Below are 7,308 nucleotides of genomic sequence, written 5' to 3' on the forward strand. Positions count from 1 at the left end.
CATACAGGCAAGGAATTCCAGTTGAGTTCATGATCCCCTCTTTTTCCTCCTGTCCTACCCCTCCTCCTTCATCCTTCTGCTTCTTTTCTCCTGGACTTCCTCTCACTTGTCTATTTATTTATATTTGATTGTTTATTTGCACTTACACATAAAGGTATATTTATATATGCATGTAACATGATTTTTGAAGAATTCATTCTTTATTGCCTTCCCTTTCCCATTTCCACTGTTTCTCTCAGTCTCCTTTTTCTACACTAATGATCTTCCCTACATCGTTTGATATTCTACTTTTTAATATCTTTATTTATTTTTATTTTATTTTTAGAGAGAGAGAGAGAGAATTTTTTAATATTTATTTTTTAGTTTTTGGCAGACACAACATCTTTTGATTGTATGTGGTGCTAAGGATCAAACCCAGGCCACATGCATGCCAGGTGAGCATGCTACCACTTGAGCCACATCCCCAGCACTTTTTTTGTTTTAGATATTTATTTTTTAGATGTAGATGGACACAACACAATGCCTTTATTTTTATGTGATGCTGAGGATGGAACCTGGATCCTGCCCATGCTAGGCGAGCGCACTACCGCTGAGCCATAATCCCAGCCCCCATCTTTTGATATTCTGTTTTTCCCTTATCTTTTTCTTTAATTTCAGCTTCCACATATGAAACATTTGACCTTTGAGTTTCTTAGCTTAACTTATTTCACTTAGCATGGTATTCTTTGTTTCCAAACATTTGCCAGCAAATGGCATAATTTATTCTGTATGGCTAAGTAATACTCCATTGTATGCATGTGTACTACAATTTTTTAATTCTTTTATATATTGACACATACCTGGGTTGATTTCATAATTTACCTATTGTGAATTGTGCTACTGTAAACACACGTGGCTGTATTACTATACTAGGCAAATTTTATTTTAGTAATTTTGGGAAAATACTGAGGCATGGGATAGCTGGTTCATGTTGTGGTTTCCTTCTTAGATTTGGGGGAATCTCCAAACTGTTTTCCAGAGTGATTGTACTAGTCTGCATTCCCACCAGCAGTGTACAAATGTGCCTTCCCCTTACATTCTTACCAGCATGCTATTATGTTTGTGTTCTTTATTACTACCATTATGGCTGGAGTAAGATAAAGTCTTAGTGTAGTTTTGATTTGCATTAACCTAATTGATAGAGGTGTAGAAGAGTCATATATATATATATATATATATATATATATATATATATATATATATATATATAGCATTTGTGTTTCTTTTGAGAAATTTCTATTTAGTTCTTTTGCCCAGTTATTGACTGCGTGCTTTTTGTTTGTTTGTTTCTTTTTAATATTTATTTTTTAGTTTTAGTTGGACACAATACCTTTATTATTTTATGTGGTGCTGAGGGTCAAACCAGGGCCTTGCATGTGTTAGGTGAGTGTTCTACCACTGAGCCACAACCCCAGCTCAGTGTTGTTGTTTTTTGAGTTGGTTATTTCTGTTTGTGAATTCCCTATCAGTGGATTAGCTGGCAAAAATTTTCTCCAATTGTGTAGGAAGAATATATTTTCATATTAAGCTTTCTAACAGGAAAGATAAATGTCCTTCATCTTTATAATAAAAGAAGACACAGAGACCAATTATGAAAAAGAAACATGGTTTATTCAAAGTCTATTGCTTTTAAGCAGGAATGCCTGACATTGATATCTGGGATTCTGATTCCATAAATAGAAGAGAATCAAGAGGACTTGTATAACATGGAGGACACTTCCATGTCATTGGAAAGCTCTCAGGACTATATCTCTGAAACTTGAATTCTTCATATGTGAATATGTACTATGAAAAATCAATGTCAAATAGGTATTAAGAAATGGGAAAGCTATTTATGTAATACTGGACATACAGTGCACAATTTCTGTAAAACAAGGAATATTTCAGATGAGGGTTGGTATTTCTGGAAAAGTAGATATTCTTTAGAAAATAATTGATTCACCCTATTAGTGAGTTGAAAATTTGGCTTGTTAATTAAATATACAATACTTACATCGTTTACTAATATGTGTTAGGGAATGGGGCTACTGAGATACAGTTCATGTCCTCTACACACTCTTGATGAGGTGGGTGCAGGTTACTTAATCCCAAGATGCCATGATGAATGTTGTGACAGAGGCAAAGAACTGTGGAAACAGTAAATGTTTGAAGCAGTTTTAGAAATGACTGGAGTTCATGTGTCCACTCTAGAGGCATTTCAAAATGAAAGAGCAGCATACATGGAAGCAGAATGGGAAGAGAATGGAGTGGCTACTCTTATTTTACATTATTATTATATGCTTATATTCATACAGTATTTTGTAAGGTTAAGTTCAGTTGAGAAGTAGTAATTTTGTGAATAAACTATTTTTGTTGTTTTTTTCAGAGTGGACAAACACCACTTTTATTCGCCATAAAGAAAAACAGACAGATGATGGTAGAATTTTTTATTAAGAATAAAGCAAACATACATGCAGTTGATGATAAGGGAAGGTATAGTACTTTATTAGTTTTTGAAAAATCTTAATATTGTAGTAAAAAATTAGTCAATTTAAAAATATTGTTAATGAGAATGACATAATCATTGGAATAGAGTGAAATATATGAACATGTATGAAATATATGAACAAAAGATAACTATAATTAGGGAGAAAAGCAGTTATTCAAATTGAGCAACAAAAATGAGGGTGTGTAGTATGATTCACATGCCCAGATAATTATTGGCTTATCATTATTATTTGATTTTATTGATTATGTGATTTTGTGTTAGCTAGACTTTTCATATTAGTTGTGTAAAATATGGACTTTTAGTTTGCTTTTTTATTAAGTATTGAACTTTAAACTTTGTTATTTTTATCTTTGGCTGGTATAGTTTTCTTTTGGAAATGCTGTGTTGAGCATAAATAGACATTGAAAATAATTTTGTCCTTTGGATAATTGTTTGCTTTAAATATTGATTTTAGACTTTTTCCTAAGTGAGAGTTAATTACTATTAACAGATTTTGTCCATTTCTAATGAAAAAGAGAATACCATACATTTAAAGGCTGGTTGTAAGATTATACATGTAGCATTTATTTCAGTGCCTCAAAATGCTTCTCAGAGTGAATGACTGAAGCAACAATGACTATTATCATCACTAGTGCTACTGTTATTATGGTATGCCTGAAAATAGCTTTTTTACTTCTTGATCTTTGGCTGACTGTGAGCTACAATATATTCCATTGCCCTAGGGAGAAAACTGAGCTTTATTCATTGAAATCTGTGCCATTTGAAGATGAATGACCTTATCATAGTTACTGTCCATTGAAGGATTTTTAAGTTTGTAACTCTCCCCTTTTGGGACAAGATATTTCTTTTTTGTGTTTTCGTTTTCCTTTTAGACTTACAGATGATTTTCAAAGATAAAGATTTGATCTTTCAAGATGTTTGTGTATGTAAACAAACAATCTTTAAAATATTTGTGTATGTATGAAATGATCTTTTAAGATGTTTGTATCTGTTAGTGTATGCAAAGCTATATATCAAATTGGTAAAATGTAATAAATTGTCTGTTTAAATAAATTTATTAAAATACCTAAGGTTGAAGTTATCTTTCTTATTTTAGAACAGCCCTCATGTTTGCTGTGGAGCATAAATCAACACAAATAGTTGAGCTGCTTCTTCAACGAGGTGTTAATGTGTCTGCTTCAGATAACTATGGACAGATTGCCTTGTCTTATGCCATTGCTAGTGGTAATACTGTGTAAGTATTTACATTAAAATACTAATCAGCATTAGACTTAGATCCACAATAGTTATATCTGTTGCATCTCACATGAGGTAAGATTTCATAATATAACTATGTATGGAACAGTAGTTAGTTAGGACAGTTCATCAGTAAGAAACCTTTCAAAAGTCTAGCCAAGAAGTAGTGATGAAAGTTTGATTTGGTGAAGAGGAAGGAAGGGAGGGCAGGGGTCATGGGGGCAGGAAAGATGGAATGAGATAGACATTATTACCTTGGTACATATATGACTGCACATATGGTGCAATGTTACATCATGTACAATCAGAAATTAAAAGTTGTGCTGCAATTGTATAACAGGAATCAAAATGCTTTCTGATGCCATATATACATAATTAAAATAAATTAATTTATAAAAGCAATGATACATACATGAATCACCTCTAAAGTTTGTTCTCTCCTCTTTCCTCTCCTCTCCTTACCTTTTCTTCTCATGCATACTAGGAAATTTTTCTACCACTGAGATATACCACTAACCAATATTTTAGAACTTTCTAAACCTTTATCTTTAGGGTTTCCAGCATTATCCATTTCATTTCCAGTATAACCCCTACTAATGGGAAAAAATAGTATCACACCTATGATTTTTCTAATTAGCTATTTGAGTCTTGAAATGCTCAATTTAGCAGAAGTTATCTATTCTACCATCCTCCTTCAATTTATCAAGGACCTAATGATATCTTAGAAACTTAAGAAAGATATTTCTGTAGTCAGTTGGAGGGGGATAAAGGGATTTAAAATTGTTCCTTTGTCTCTGTCAGTTCTGTTACTGCAGTGTTCCTGCCGGAACTGACCCTGCAGACTGGTAGTGAATAGCTTTTATTACAACCTGTTTTGACTGATCCCAATCCCTGAGTATTCATGGTAATACACACTTAGACTCAAAAGTTACAACACTCTTTTTAGTTCACATGCACTCATGCTTTTTGACTCAATGACATCTTTCCGAAGCAGCAGCACTCTATATTATCTTAGTAAATCTTCATAACAACTTGGTGAACTAAAGTGATACAACCCTTAATTTTTAGAAGGCCTTATGCCTAAGAGAAAGGACTTGTGCAAGAACAAGAAGCTATTGTTCACAGAGACAGGGCATTTTCTGAGTTCAAGCTACACTAGTTAATATATTTACCTGTCTTGTCTCAATGCATGATCATTTCATGTTATTTTTTTTTCTTCTCTAATTACGAGCTATGGGTGCAGTGGCTCATGCATTTACCCCAACTACTTGGGAGCCTAAGGTGGGACAAATACTTGAGCCCAGGAATTCAAGATCAGACTGGCTATCATCATGAAATGCCATTTCAAAAACAGAACAGAACAAACATTGTACAAATAATTTTCAAGTCAATTAAATGTCTATAGGGCATACAAATTTGGAGAGCATATAAAAAAGTTCTGATACTAGATCTAAAACATTAAGTATTGAATTATATTTTGTCAATGTTTTCTTGTGTGTATTAAAATACCAATTTTATTACTTTTTCAAACCTAGCAACAGGAATCTAATTCTTCGACATATGAAAGCACAATCTAGAACATCAGTAATTTTCAGTACAGGTAAGACTTACAAAAGTGAGTTACTCTTGGTGTTCATGCCCTGTTAAATAAAAGTAAGAGAGTTTGATCACAAAAGAACAGTGGAAAAAAGTAAATGTTCAAATTCCACTCATATTTTTTCTTAATATCTTTCTTGATCCTATAGAATCCAGGATAATTTAGTAATTAATTGTAGGAACTTTATCATCTAAATGATATTGCCTGAAGAAATTTTATGTTAATTTTGAACCTGAAATTTTATATCTTGCAGAAATAAGAAAAAGATATTATTAAATTAGTACTTGTGTTTTGTATATGGTGAAATGATAGCAAATTTGATTTATTATAAAAACAGATGTTCTTGTCAACTATTAATATCAACTCCTATTGTGTGCACAAATTAGTGAATTTCACAGTGATATTTCTATATACACAAATACAATACTTGAATCCTGACCACTCTCTTTACTTTCATTTTTCCCCTTCTTTCTTTTTCATCCCCAGTTACCTTCCCTCTTCCTTAATAATCCCTCCATCATTTTCTAGTCATTCTTATTTTCTTCCCAGATTCCACATGTTAGGGAGAGCATGTGATAATTGGAGTTTTGTTTCTGATTTTTTCATCTTAACGTGATGACCACCCTTTCCATTCATTTTATAGTTTTTATCCTTACTTCTTCTTTCAACCTTTTATTTAGGGTTTGAAATATATCATTTCCTAATATCCTGGGCCTTAAAATTTCTACTCAGAAATCTGAAATTTTTCTGATGTGTTTATAATTGCTTTGGCCCTACTTATAAATTTCAGTTTACCTTTGGTAAATTTACAGACTATGATTTGGAGAGGTTCTTTTCTAGTCATGTCCACTTGGTGTTCTAAAAGCATATTGTACCTGGATGTCCATAAGTTTCACAAGATTTAAGAAATAATTTCTATTATTCACCGAAGAAATAATTTCTTTTATTCACCAAAAAAGCTTGCATTGCCTGTAGAATGTACCTCTCCTCCATTGTGATTCATAATAATAGTCTATGAATTGTGTCTATTGGATTTGTGAGTTGTTTATAATTCTTTTAATTGTTGTTGGTATTGTCTGAATGTGATATTTCATCATCAACTTCAAGCTCTGATATTTTTTCTTTCACTTTAGTCTATGGTTCTGACTTCAAGTGGATATTTTTATTTGAGATATTGGGCTTTTTATTTTCAAGATTTCTACTTGATTCTTTTTCAGAATCTTTATTGAACTGTTCTTTCATGTCCTGCATTGTTTTCATTAATTTATTCAGTTTTTCTTTGCTTTATCATTGAATTAATTCATTATTTTAACATTTTTTGACTTTTTTCATCATTTTGTCTCTTGCAGTATCTTTGGAAATAGTTTCTAGAATTATGAACTATAAAACAATCATACAGATCTTTTTATTTTTCTTATATTTCTATATTGAAATTTTTATATGTTCAGGTATATATAAAACCACATTTATGTGAGAGTCTGCTTAGGAAATAGCCTGCTCTGCATGATGCATCTTGTGCTATTGGTTTATTGCATAATGTTAAATTATTTTCCAAATGGTGTATGTATTGTAGTTTCCTATGTCTTACCTGTGATTTATAAATTGTGATAGTTTACACTGTCAAGTTCTTAGGTAATAATTTTCTGCATCAGTATTGTGAGAGTGAAGTCATGTTGGTGGAATAGTGATATAGGCAGTAGAGTATCTGAAATGCACTTTCTATGGTGGTTCCTCCAAACTTGTCAATATTGTGCTCTAAAAGGATATGGGAGAGACCTAGCCTGAGGACCTGCATAATTCCATAAGAGTTGCTTCATTTATTTCTAGTCTTGCTTTAGAATGAGTGTCCATACCTTACTGAATTTTGGTCATCTCTATCCATTACTAAATGGGAATGTTAGGTGGAAATATTTTATCTCTGTTATTATTTTATTTTTTTTTAGCACCA

The sequence above is a fragment of the Ictidomys tridecemlineatus genome, chromosome 2, assembly GCF_052094955.1.
Source record: "Ictidomys tridecemlineatus isolate mIctTri1 chromosome 2, mIctTri1.hap1, whole genome shotgun sequence".
Taxonomy (NCBI): Eukaryota; Metazoa; Chordata; class Mammalia; order Rodentia; family Sciuridae; genus Ictidomys; species Ictidomys tridecemlineatus.